Below are 14,179 nucleotides of genomic sequence, written 5' to 3'. Positions count from 1 at the left end.
CTATTTTGTAGAGTGCTATTGAAGCTCATCTTTATAGTAGTGCCCTGGATTGGCTGGCAACCAGTTCACGGTGTACCCCGCCTACTGCCCAAAGCCAGCTGGGATAGGTTCCAGCACTCCCCTTGTGAGGAATAAGCGGTTAAGAAAATGGATGGATGGGTCTTCATAGTACATCTATAAAGTCATTTAAATGAGACACAATTCAGCTGAAAGAGTTTGTGACGATTTATTTCAGTAGAGAGCTTAATTTAAGTTTAACTTTCGAGAAATTAGTATTGATGTTTCAAAAGTTAATAAACTATAGAGGCAGATTGTAGGATATTTTAGCAGATCATGAATTGAACAACAGAAGTTTTAAGATACGAATATTTCAAGGATATTCTGTTTGCGGGAGGTTTCTGTGAAGATCATAAATTTAGTCTTGCCTATGTTCAGTGATAAATGTAGCCTGGAAAAAGCATTTTGAATATGCTGCTCACGGGCACTGAAAGCACCCAAGGACCACATGAATAGACCACGTGCCTGTTTTAACAGTAGTTCAACAGTGAGGGGACATTGTGATTTCCAAGGAATGGTGTCAATGTGATCTTTAAAAAAAATGTATTAAGAGATGTGATCATTTGAAATTTGCAAAGATTTATAAAAATTGCCACACACCTTGTTAACTCATTCACTGCCATTGACGGCAATAGACGTCAAAAAATAATTTGAACTATTTCTATTAGTTTAACATTTTTTCCACTTTTGTTAACCAGAGTATGAAAACCTAGAAAAAAATTATTGTACATTTAGAACAGATATAAAATTTGTGATTAGTTAACTAGTGAAGTCATGCGATTAATTACAAACATTTTTAATCGCCTGACGCCCCTAATTTTTTTTATAATATAATCTAAAGAAGTAATTTTAATTATTTTTTTAAACATTTTTAATAATCATTATTAAAATTTAGGGGCGTCAGGCGATTACATTTTTTATTCATAATTAATCGCATTACTTCACTAGTTAACTCACAATTAATCACAAATTTTATATCTGTTCTAAATGACCAATAAAAAAAATTCTAGGTTTTCATACTCTTGTTAACAAAAGTGGGAAAACATTTTAAACTAATAGAAATAGTTCAAATGAATTTTTGACGTCTATAGTCGTTAATGGCAGCAAATGAGTTAATTCATTGTTGTTAATTATTGTCAGTGTGGCTACAATCTATTGTCCATTGTGAAATGCTAGCTAAACATAATATTATTTTTCGTTTCTGTAGCAGAAAGTAATCATACAATAATTGCCTTTTCCTAAGAATCCACAATATCTGCCCACTGGCTGTCCTACAAAACTGTTGTAGAATCATGATGGAGAATGGTGGGCAGTGGTGTGGGGATGTGTGTCTTATCAAAGCGACGGTTCTCCTGTTGTAATGCCACGTGTATGAAACTAGACCTTTGAAATAATGAGTGCACAAGAAGATTGGTGACACCTTGTCTATACAAAAACTTTGATGTTGTAATTAATTTACCTTCGGACACTCTGCCCTTTTATAGTCGGTGTAGCTGCTAGTGAAATTTGAACAAAGATTAAACAATGTAATCGTAATATTGATTTTAAGGTAGCACAGGTTGGTGTGCTCAGAAGCTATGCAGCAGTGAAAAGACTATTGAAAGATTGTTTTGTCCTGAATATTTATATAATCTGATTGATCTAGTGGATAAACTGTTGTATTCCCTTGGAAATGTCATCTAACTAATTTGAAATTAAATTACATAAGAGAACGCGCATTCTGGACACATTATCATTGGCCTTAGGTTATTTGTTGCTGTTACTTGTGCAACATGTGATTTGACTTGCGTAACAAATACAGAATGTATTTCCTGCTTTCAAAAATTATCTGCAGTGACAGTTCAGGTCTTTTATACTGTACTTCCTGCTTTACTACTTCACCTGCATAACCTGAGGCTGCTCTCCACTGCACTTGCTCCAAATGATTATGTGCGTGCGTGCGCGCGTCTGTTTGTGTGTTCACCACGAGAGCTAGTTTACCATATCCTTGCCCCACCCTCTAATTACACAGCACAGCAGTGGTAAAGTCAGACAGAATGAAGAGACAATAGCAGAGGAGGAAGGAAGAAAGAGGGGGAAGCTGAAAGAGAAACCTTCAAACTACTAAAACTCAGTAGGTAAAAACAAAAATCAGATGGTTAGCAGGATGGGGCAGTTGAAGAGTAAACATGTCAGTCAAAAAAATTAATGAGATATTTGTCTATCTAGGCAACACAATAGAGTACATTCTTTTGTTTACTTTAAAAAATTTTCCTTCCTTGTTGTCTGTTCCAGTAGTAGTTTTTATTCAGTTATAGAATTGTAATTCAACTGGTACATTGCACTCCTTTATCTACTTATTGAATTAGCGAGTTAACCACCACAACAGCCAGAGCAAGGTGGTTGGCCGCTTTAACCGAGTTATTCATCCTTCCCTGCAGCCGGCCAGCAAGTCAGCTGATCAGATAACTCGGTGGTGCTGCGTGTGGTGGGCGGGGAGTGGCTGTTGGCTGGTTGGCTGTTAAAGTTCCTCGTCCTCGTCTGCCTCCAGCTGAATGGTAGGCAAACAGTTAGTTGGTGTGTGTCGATGCGAGGCTGCTGGTCAGCTGCTCCCTGACGCCTCCTTTCCCCCTCCGGGACCCGGCACTGTTGAATCAGCTGAGGACCAAGTGAATGGTAAGTTGGGCCTTGAAGCCACGGCGATGGATGCATGTGACAAGCCACTAGATGAATGCAGGGGGAGGGCGGTTGTCGAAAGGTAGCAGGCAGCGAAGACATAAGACACAACTTGATTGTTTGTATCTGTGTGTGTGTTTGTGGGCGGCTGTGGCATCTGATTACGCCCTTTTCTTTGAAAACGGCTGATAGGCTGTTTGCCTTTTGGTGTTGGAACTTGCAAGAAACAGACCTGCAGGGACAGAGGCTGGTCATGAATGTTCTCTCCAGTTGGGTCTCGTGATCAAGTGATGATATGCAGCAAATAACGACTCTTGAAACGGTTTGTGAGGTTTAAGTTGAACAAAATGGGTGTGTACATTTTGGAATTGGCGGTCAAACTCATTTAGCATCATGCTGCTTTCTTAATTAAATCATCAATTTTGCATCACGGACTGTAAAGACACTAGAGTTTTTGTAACATGTGATGTTAGGTTAGTCTTTCACCCAAAAGTGTTCAAACCAGTCAAGTCACACACAAAAACGATCCCTTAAAAAGACAATACTGTATGTTTCTTATAGTGGTTGCCATTAGCTTTGGTAACAATGTATGGTTGCAGTGCTATAAGTTGTATAATATTTCCTCTCTCATGCTGCTAAATGAGGTCACAAAATATCAGAAACACCTTTTACTTTGCAGACATGATCTAATTACAGTAATCAGATTAGACATAATCAGATACTGTGTCTTCTTGCAAGTATATTTAAACCAAAAATGAATCATGCATACAAAATAATCAGCACTGCAATAACCAGTATGTTGGAAATATTCTTTTTTTTAGTTCCCTCACAACAATTTATAAGACTTACTGTATTTACATATATAAGGTAAATGGCGAAGGAGTGCTTGGCTGCCTCAGTTGATCGGTTTGGAGTTTGAAGCTCAGCTTCTCGTGTGTGTGTTTGCAGGCTTTCCCTGTGCTTGTGTAGTTTTTTCTTCTTCTGAAGAAAAAATCATAATGATAATATGAAAATCCATCCATAGTAAATATCTGTGATTATAATAACAGTGGTAGTAATAATAAATGTATATAATATATAAATCTAATTTCATACCGCATGCATGTATAACATTTCTCGTAGGTGTGAATATGAGTGTAGGGCAACTTAAACGATGGAGGGCTAGAAGTTTTCATCAGCGCTTCTTGTGGCACATAGGACCGCACATTTCCTAAACAGATGTATGACAAAAATGCTATTTTTAGTACAAAATATGTGCATGTCTGTTTTTTTTTAGTTTTTTTTTATTAAACCAATGTACATAGGGTTATCGTAATATATTTTAATTTTCAAAATATCGCTGCCATTGGACCGAAACCTTGTACCCCCAAAATTGTCACTTTTGAGGAGACCTCGAAAATAGCATGTTTGTTCATCCATTAAAATTGCATCATCAAAGAGAGAAAGACATTTTCAACAATTCTACATTGGTCAATAATTTGTAAAAAAAAAAATAACACCCACATGTGGCCTGACCAATGGTATAGATTTGTGATAGATTTGTTACTCCTATGCCAAAGGGGTACTTGCATAATATTTGTTTTGAGAACTGGGAAAACTATCATGTCAGCTGTGTCATTCCATTGTTGAATTGGAGTGTGCATCTTGTTATGCGTGTAAGCAATGAGTGAGGTGATGATGACACTAAACAAGGAGGCAACAAATAAAGAATGCAGTTTGTAACTGAATAGGACACAGTAGACCTATTATTGTAGGCTCGCTACGTATTTTTCTCACTAAACGGAGAGATGATGCTTGGACTCGCATTACTGTTACTTGTTGTTGTGCACTGCAGTTCGTATCAAGCAAGGTCACTAAATTCAGCTGATCACTACTAAACTGGAAGTAACGTGATGAACGACGAATCCTTCAAATAGTTCATCTCTTTTTTTCACCAGTTTCAGAACATTTTCTTTCACTGCTCGTGATGCAGCAAATGTATAGTGAATCATAAAATATGAATGATGAAACTCCTTTGGCATAATGTGTGCAATGCAAACGTTCTCTTGACTGAATAGTTTTGTTTAAGGTGACTGGCAATCTGGTTCAATGAAAAGTAGTCAGTCATAGCAGTCAGCAGCTATGCAGAATAGAAGTACAGGGATACTTTAAAACAGGTTTGACTGCAGAGAAAAACACATCTGCAGCATGTTGTCTTTGAAGCCTGCCAATGTTAGAAAAGTCAATAGCTGCAGGAATGACAGGAGGCCTGAGAGTGTTTTTGAGTAACTCCTGTTGCATCACATTTGCTTTTGCATTTTGCTTTTCTATGAGGTATTTAATAGAGACGTGCATGTGCTTTACGATCCTGTATCTTGAAAATGAGTCACTGGTCCCTCTTCCCACTCAACTATACAAATACACCTTTATGTTACCATAATACCAGGGTCAGATCTGTTCTGAGACACAAATTAGAATTTTAATTTTGAAGAAAAATAACCCAAGCACCTACAAAGACAATTAAACAATTTGAGTTTTATTTTTGCTTGTGGAGGCAGCAGCCACAAGCACATCACTAAACACAAATACCTCTAATCAACAAGTTTGCAAAGCATTCATGTGTGCTGGTTATCAGAAGAAAAGGCTGATAACACTATAGCTATCTATCGCTAATCTGTGCATCACTGTTTAAGTGTCATAACATTCTGATCTTATGACTGAGCAGAAGTGTTGCGTTAATATTTAGTGCTGTTACTGGTGTATTAATTATTGTACTGATACTTACTTTTTATGCTACCATTTCCATAGGCTTGAAAAGACTCCACAGGTGCCAGTATTTACAAGTATTTTTTTTTCCTTTTTTGTGTGAACAAATGACTTTGATTTTGATGTTCTGTGACTTGTGTCCATTTGTTAGTGTTGTTTGAACATAAGGGACAGATGTAGACAGCCGTGTTAGCAGCTCACACTAGCTGCAACAGGTTCTGCAGATTATTTTTTTTATGACCAATGTCTATCTTGCTGTGTTAAACATAGAGCAGTGGTCGGCAACTTAGTTCCTTTTTTTTTCTTTGAAGAAGAAAAAAATACTAAAAATGTCTCATTAGTAGTAGTAATGTAACGATATTCATCGACCGCAAAATCAAGTCAAGTTTATATATATATCACATTTAATCACAAAAGAGTCTCAAAGCGCTTCACACACCCACAACAAATATTAACCACATCCGCTGATCTAACCACAAGAGGGCAAGGAAAAACAAAAAGAAATGAATAAAAACTTCAGTTGAAAAATAAGGGACCTTCTATTCACATTAATTCTCTCTCTTTTAAAATTGGAAGATTAATGTATGCTCTTTATGTATTGTATGTATTGTGCACATCTGGCTTTTGTTTGCTCGCGGAAATAATCTAGTACAGCAGTTCCCAACCACTGAGCCATGGATCGGTACCGGGCCGTAGGTCACTTTGGACCGGGCCGCACATGCAGTTGAAAGAATAAAAAACGTACTGTACTTCCGGTTAATTGATAAGCCGAGGCTTAAAAATATTTTATTTTGAAAAGTGACCAGATTCTCTCTGTTTACGATGGACTTTTGACCTATGTCAACATGCTAATTATCTCAGTTGCGTAGTACTGATGCTAATCGACAAGTTGGCAAACTGAGTAAAAAACTGACATATTAGGAAAGTTTGTTTGCAACGGAGAAAAGGCCCAGTGATTAGACAACACAGGAGCCCATGACTAAGAAGAAAAAGACAAGCTACATGTGATTCCCACACATGAAGGGTTCTGCGGCGAACAGCTCTTAATTTAGCGTTATGATGAATGAGTTACTCATGGACTTTATATTTGTTCTGTGGTGCTTAGGTATGATGGCGCATTTAAGGAGGGCGACGCTAATATAGGTACATAAAAATGTGACTTCACATTTATTGTTATATCTACAAAATGCCCCAGTTTTTATGTCGCTCGTATCATTCATAAGCATTACCATAGTGACCTCACCATATTTAAGCGTTGTTGTAACCCTTGTTATGGCGTTTGTGCCGGTACTACAAGTACATAAAAATACATAGTGAATTTGTGTTTGTTGTCGTAGCCTTTAATTAATCTGCCGCCGAACAGCCAAAACCTCCCCCCCGGATTTCCTGCCTCAAACATCATTCACAAATGATGTATATAAATGTTGTGAGGATAAGCGGTACTGATAATGAATGGATGGATGGACATAGCAACCACCAAAGTCAAAGTCCACTATAATGAATGTAGGCTATGGATGAAACGTCATAAAACGCAATCATACCTTGTCGTAGAAGCGTGTCGGCGGTCCAGTTACCGTGCTGTGTAATCCAGAGATAATCTTCAATTCCATTCTGTTGAACCATCATAACATTTTGATTTCATTTATGTGATCATTTGATTTGAGACATAACATCCATGATGGTATCAAGTAACTTGCTTATCACAGACCACACCAAATTGCAAATAATCTTTTAATTCACACAAAATTATTAAATCAAATTTCCCACTGCGGTATTATGACCTCATTTAAAGAAATACCACAAAGAGCAACAATAAAATAACCAAACTATGGCTGATGCCATTTTCGTCTGTTGAGAGGTCAAACTTCCAAAAGCGTTCAAATCTCGGGACGACAGCCTTACCTGACTTTTCCCTGATATTTTAACAGCTCCTGAAAATTTCAGGTTCATATCTTTTTCCTAAGGTACTGGTTGCTACGGACATTTGAAAGATGCAAATACCAAAACTTTAAACCCGTTTTTCTCAAAACTAAGGATTTCAACCTTCCAACATTAAAATTGCTGTAACTTTGTCAATTTTTTGAGGTACGTCCATGTATTATATATCATTTTAAAGGAAATTAAGTGCAGAATTTAAATATATCAATATCTCAATTTTGATTTTTTTTGGGCACATGAGGACCCTTTTGCCAGAGTTAGTCACAAATGATCTAATATTGCGCTTCATTTCAATACATGTGGAATGGGATACAGTACTGTATATGGCCTTTTCTGTGGCTTCTCTTCTGATCCTTAATTTATTAGTTTTGGCTACCTTTGTGGTTCAGCAGTGGACAAGACGAAACGATCGGCATAGAGAAAGCCGTTAGTGTGCCACTATTCTAAGAATTGCACAATGAAGAAACAAGAGGGTGTTTATCCTACACCACATGCTGCATCTCGTGTCTAATCATCAGGGAACTCTTATATTCATAACATTTATTTTTAGTTTTTCTGTCATGGAGACACAAATACATCTTTTTCATATTCCTCAAACTTAACCCTCCAAACACAGTCGAATAATGGTTGTCTTGCAGGCCAAACTATTGAGCAGATGAGCCAGTGATTTTGTGATGAGGGTCAAAGGTTAAATGATTTCCAATGTACCCTTTAGCAGCTTGGCCATAATTGGAAGTAAGGTGATTAACTCTTAAGGATAATGTCGACTTCTAGATGTCCTCCAACATTAAAGGAGGGAAGAAGACGATTACAGCGTAGTCTCAATTTAGGAATGTCCCTGTATACGAACAATTCGAGTTACGCACTAAATTTTTGTAGTACATTTTTTAAATTAATAAATATTTACATACTGTTTTCAGTATAAAACTTGTCTTGGCATGAAGTAGTTAACTTCTTGCACTGCATAACCATGATTGGCAACGTGCATAATAACGCATTGCACGTTGGTTATCTCCGTGGTGTAGGGCGGGAATGCTTTGCATATGTAGGCAGAAGTTCCGCCTCCACATCCATGATCATCCTCACAAATGATTGATATGGTAGCCTAATTGAAGTCCAAAAATCATTTTATTTTCGTCAGAAAATACTATATATAGTATGTGTATGTTATTTATTGTATTGCAGCATCTCTTTAATGTTGTGTAATAACGTCAAATTAAAATTAACCATCCTCATGTATTGTCACAAGGCCAAAGTTTCACCCATGTACAATGCATTCAACCAAACACGGATGTCAGAATTAGCCACATGGATTCCAAAGAAATACTGTCTTAGTTAACTATAGTGAGATAAATCAAAACAATTTAACTACAACTTAGTTTTGGGGCTGGAACGTATTAATTGTGTTTTTGTTAATTTCAATGGGAAACATTTATGAATATTTCAGGTCTCACAGAACCAATTAAGTTTCACACTTGAGGTTCCACTGCACCTCTGTAGTGTCTGTACCCATAAACTCTGCCAATGTAAACTTTATTGGCTGCAACAAGAGCCAGTATCAGGCCGCGAAAAGACCTTTTGAGGTTTTAGCCATACATTGTTAATGGCAACAGACAGTGCTGCAAAGAAACAGCTTTGCACATAATGGACAATTAGTCCAGCCTTTCCACTTGGGACTGTCACAAATTATTCATTTTTTTCTTTTTGATTTGCTTGACAAAATCTGTTATCAAATAGCCTCATATAACCCACAAACAAAAAGTCACGAAAGTATGGAAGAATTGGGGATGAAAGCCTGCAACTAGCAATTATTTTAATGATCCAGTAGTCAATTTATTGTTGCGATGAATAGTATTAAAACAACTTTTAAATTTCCATCTTTATTCAAAAACAGGACCTTGTTTCAAATTGACATTGCAGAAAAGTGTGAAAATAAATAAATGGTGTCATCACTAAGTCAATGATATGCTTAGTCAGATAGCTATTAATTTAACAATGATATACAGTACAAGTATTTGTCGTAGTTTGCAGTGATGTATAACTGCACTGCATCATATTGATTGCTTTATTAGTTAAAAACTCAGCAACCATCAATTTCTGCCTGCTTTCGAGTTGTTCTTCCTGGAACTGCATCATCCATGCTGACCTTTCACATCCAGCTGTGTTAGCTTTCTGTTGTGTTTGTCCTGCTGTGGGATTAAGGAGAGATAGAAGGAACTGGTTGAGACGTTTAGATCTGTAATGATGCCATTAATGTGCTACTACGCATGTTTGCACTGTACTGAGCCAAAGACAGTATGAGGTCTATGAACAATGCAGTTTTTAGATGCACTATAGAGCTAGACGTAGCAGTTTCTTTGGACCACAGCTGCCCATAAACCAGAATGATTTCATTTCTTAAAAAAAGGAGAATTTTACGTATTTGGTTTTACTCATTTGACCATCTGATTTTAGATGTGTTATGAGACTTTAAAGCGGAAGTCAGGTCAAACATTTTCCTTGCAATAACATGTCTTATGTGTTTCCGGGGAGTTCTGTGAAGGGGATTTTCAGGATTATTGGGGTACCGGATCCTCTGATACGGGGAATTTGGTTTCTGTAGATCAAGAGTTTAGAGTGCGTTTCTGGCATTAAATCAGAGTTTCCAGTAAAGCTTGGACTCCGCCAAGGCTGCCCTTTTCACCGATTCTGTCCATGTTGTATTTGGATAGAATTCCTGGGTACACCCAAGGCATTGAGGGGGTCCGGTTTGGTGGTCTAAGACTCTAAGCACTGTATTACTTTTTCTTGGTTTTGTTGGCTCCATCAAGCTGCAATCTCAAACTATCATTGGAGTTACTTCACAGCTAAGTGTGAAGCGGTTGGGATAAAATTCAGCACCTCCAATTCTGAGGACGTGGTCGGGGATGAGATCCTGCTTCAAGTGGTCTTGTTCAGAAGTGAGGGGAAAAATGGAGCGGGACATGAACAAGCGGATTGGTGCAGTGCATGCAGGGATGAGGACTCTGTATCAGTCTAAGCTAAATCAGAAGGAGCCAAAAGGTGAAGCTCTCAATTTACCAGTCATAAATGTCCCCACCTTCACCTATGGTCACGAACTTTGGGTCATGACACAAAGAACAAGATCATAATACAGTCAGCTGAAATGAGTTTTCTTCAGACGATGTTTGGGCACACCCTTAGAGACGAGAAGCTCAATCATCACGGTGCTCTACTGTGCACCTCCTCATCGAAGGGGTTAGGGCATCTTGTTAGGATGCCTCCTGGACGTCTCTCTGGTGAGGTTTTCTGGGCATATCCCACTAGGTGGAGACCACTGGGAGGACCCAGGACATGCTGGAAAGACTATATGTCTCGGTTGGCCTGAAAGTGTCTGTATGAAGTGGCTGGGGAGAGCAAAGTCTGGGCTTCCTTGCTAAACCTGCTTTCCCCGTGAGTCGACCCCAGATAAGCAGAAGAACATGAATGGATGGGTGGATGGACAGTGAAAATAGATCTGGATTTTTACCTAGTTGTCCCCATTACATTAAGAAGAGTCATTCACTATGAATGCAGTTCATTTAAACATGGGGTCAAATGGACAAATTGACTTAAGTAAATGGAGGGTTAGGAGGGGGTGTCTCTGTGGGACATCCAAAGGGTGCAAACAATGAATTAAAGCTATTGTTTCAGAATTGTAGGTCTTAATGTCCACCTATACCAAAAATAAATTTTCCAAAGTAGTTAGAAAAATGAGTCCTTGCCACCATCTGCTTAGACCTACAGAAATTTCTAAAAACGCAGAAGCTAAGATGAATGATTTTCTTGTTGAAAACATTGTGAAGGTGTGAAGAAATCCTTCTGCTCTCAAACGCTCCAGATTGGTGAAGCAGAAGGACCCAGCGGGCACTGTCATCATGAATGCCTCAGTGTTTGGTTAAAAGGTTCTGAAACACTGAAAGGTTTAAAACCGCCGAGGAAACCCCGAGGAGGTCTGGACAAAATAATTAAGGGTTAGTCTTCATTCCCTTTAGCAGTTATTGATTATTGACTTTGGGAAGCAGATTGGTGCCTTTAGCAAAGACCTTCACTGGTGTCTTTGGAGCAGAACAGTTGTCTGCTTTGCTTAAGGTGATCTCGACTCTCGAGGACACATCAGCCTCGGTTTCTCTGACAAATGTCAGCTCTCCTTTTCATGTGCAATTGACCAGTGAGCACTAATCTTCAATTTGAAAACATATACAGCCATACATCTGTTTGTATCCAGCACTTGACTGGTCTGTAATGTTATCATACCAAGTTGGAAAATACAGGAAGGCGTGTCCTCCAATTTGTTCTGCTAATCATTTTCATGAAATCTCTCTGGACTGTTTTGTCAATAAAAGGGTGACTGTAAATGCAACATTGATTGGTGATCTATATGCACGCGCGCACGCACACACGCGCACACACACTGCTAAATATGGACAAATACTAATCTAATTAACAAAGAAAGCACAAAATGCTTTATTCTTAAAATTCAAAAGTTATAGATCTGTTTTGTTTTTTAGCCACCAAAGCAATGATTCTACTTCATGTTCCTTGCTAAAGGGATCTTTATTTATTTATTTATTTTCACTCTTAACAGATATAAGCATATAGTACCGTATTTACATTTGGTTCTCCCAATTCTCCATGGCATAATTTTCAAATTAAATTTGCCTTTGAAAATAAATATATAAAAAATGAAATACAGGGACAATTGTACAGACTGAATATAACGACGAGGTGATAATACATTCAATATTATTTCCGGCCATAAAAGGAACTAATGAAATGTAACTTCTCCATGTATTTTTTTGAAGTAAGAGCAATGTTCTTATACACAGGAATGACCTTTATTTCACATTTTTATATAAAAAGATATGATTGACACTGCATTTGTGTGAAAATATGTGATGTCTATGCACTTCATTTAATTTGTGTAAAGCAGTGGATAAAGCCGTTTTATTTCTCTGTGTTTCTTTACCGGCTTCATGCGATCTTCTTGCAACAAGCCCTGACTGGCTTTGTATGATTTGTTCATAGAGCTGCACATTGTGTCTGCATCTACACTGCTGGTTGTTTCCATCTCCCCTGTTGTGTTTGATTCTTCATGCATTTTTAATGTCTCTGTGGTGCTTTATGGTTTTGTTCTTCCTTGTTATTGAGAGAGAAGATTTAGCTTGCTCTTGGGACTGCTTTTTCTACTACGAGCTCAGTGTAAAAAATTCTATGCAGCAGTATTTCTGATAGCCTGTAAATTTCTGTTATGTGGGAGATGGTGTGGAGGGTGAATTTAGGGGTTCCTCTTAGTATGATGTTGTAAATGTAATGTATTGTCACCTCACTTAGATTACATACAAAGTACTTCCACCCTCATAATTCAGCAATACATCAATTACAGTATTGCTGATCTCCACTGAGACATGACAGCATCCCGTATCAGTAGACTACCCACTACATTGACACGGTCAAAAATTTTCAGCCAATCAGCGATCGTGTTCGGGAAAAAGATTATATTAACCGATCACTGTTACAATCAGAAGATAGATCAATATATCTATTAAATAAAAAACAAAAAAATATTTTTATATTTACTCTACAGTCGACCGTCGCCATTTGTAGGTGATAGGGAGTGGCCCGGCCCACGAATAGCGAAAACTCACGTATGATTGACATCAGTTGAAATGCATGGGAGAAAAAAATATTCAAAAATGCTGGTAAACAATAAATACAACATATATTGTCTTATTTCGTTGAGCAGATCAATGTTGTCATTGATCAATCGGGCGAATTAAGACATTACAGCCGATCACCGATTTTGCATAAAATTACTAGATGTCATCCGATCCCGATCCAGCCGATCAGATCGGTGTAAAGTCTACTACTCACATTTATTCACCCTCCTTCATGGTCCTTTTCATGAAATCAGGCGCCACATGATAATTGTTAGATTACATGTATACAAAAATTAGTCATTTATACAACTTTACTTACAGACATGAAACTGAAATCACTGCAGCAGTTATTATTATTATTATTAATACTACTACTACTACTGCTACTTCTGTGTGTGTGTTTCTTTTGCAAAGTAAACTTAATTATCAGTAAGGATGATGGAAGTTTTAAATATAATGTACATTTTGACAGAAACACGACAGTCCACACACAGTGAGATGGGTAAAAACACTCTTCTGCATTCATGTTTTATTTTTATTATTTTTTTTTTTTTACAGCGATCTATCAAGGACTGAAATTGCGTTCACAGGATGTCAAGTGCCTTAAAATATTAACAGCAGCCACTCCCTTCTTCAATGCCATGTGAGAGTTATAAGGAGCAGTGGTACGCATGCATTCACAATTTCTCAAGGTTTAGAACCAGCACTAATTCATTTATGCCGATTGCTAAAAAGCTTAGTATTGTCTGTATCTGAGACTTAGTTTTCCAAAAAGTCCGTTTCAAGTATGCAAAACCTAAAGCCCAGTATGCTTACAAAGGCTCTTGAGTCTTTTCTTCAGCTTGACAAGCTAGCCGTCCCCCGCCTGTCGTCTTGCATGTGCCTGTCATCTTGAAAAGTCTTATTTTATCAAATACTAATGGGGTGAATAATTTAGCTGTCCATCTTACCACATGCCCTGATCGGTGCGCTTTCAGCATGATCTGAGATAGGCCGGGTACAACACATAAAGATAATCGGGTTGCTTTTGTTCCGTTTTTGCCACTTCCCAACCAAAGATGTCAAACGCCAGACAATCTTCTGTTTTATAAGATTATCCTCATGTC

General features: G+C 37.8%; 1 protein-coding gene across 4 annotated transcripts in view; it reads left to right on the top strand.

Moving 5' to 3' along the window:
- Positions 1-14,179, top strand: part of rab27b (RAB27B, member RAS oncogene family) — a 43,765-nt gene that overhangs the window by 18,503 nt on the left and 11,083 nt on the right. Inside the window, exons 1-2 of one of the 4 annotated variants that reach the window (XM_086097518.1) lie at positions 2,099-2,170; positions 2,478-2,712. The exons of 1 other annotated variant lie outside the window; for it this stretch is intronic. The gene's annotated coding sequence lies outside the window, so the exon portion shown is untranslated. Of the gene's footprint in view, positions 1-2,090; positions 2,175-2,477; positions 2,713-14,179 lie in introns of those variants that run through there. 2 more of the 4 variants (XM_086097519.1, XM_086097520.1) reach the window with 2 other exon arrangements.

This window comes from Leptonotus elevatus, chromosome 15 (assembly GCF_054856555.1).
Source record: "Leptonotus elevatus isolate MCC_2025b chromosome 15, RoL_Lele_1.0, whole genome shotgun sequence".
Classification (NCBI taxonomy): Eukaryota; Metazoa; Chordata; class Actinopteri; order Syngnathiformes; family Syngnathidae; genus Leptonotus; species Leptonotus elevatus.
Note: the sequence above shows the minus strand (reverse complement) of the source record. Positions and strands in the feature narration are given on the sequence as shown.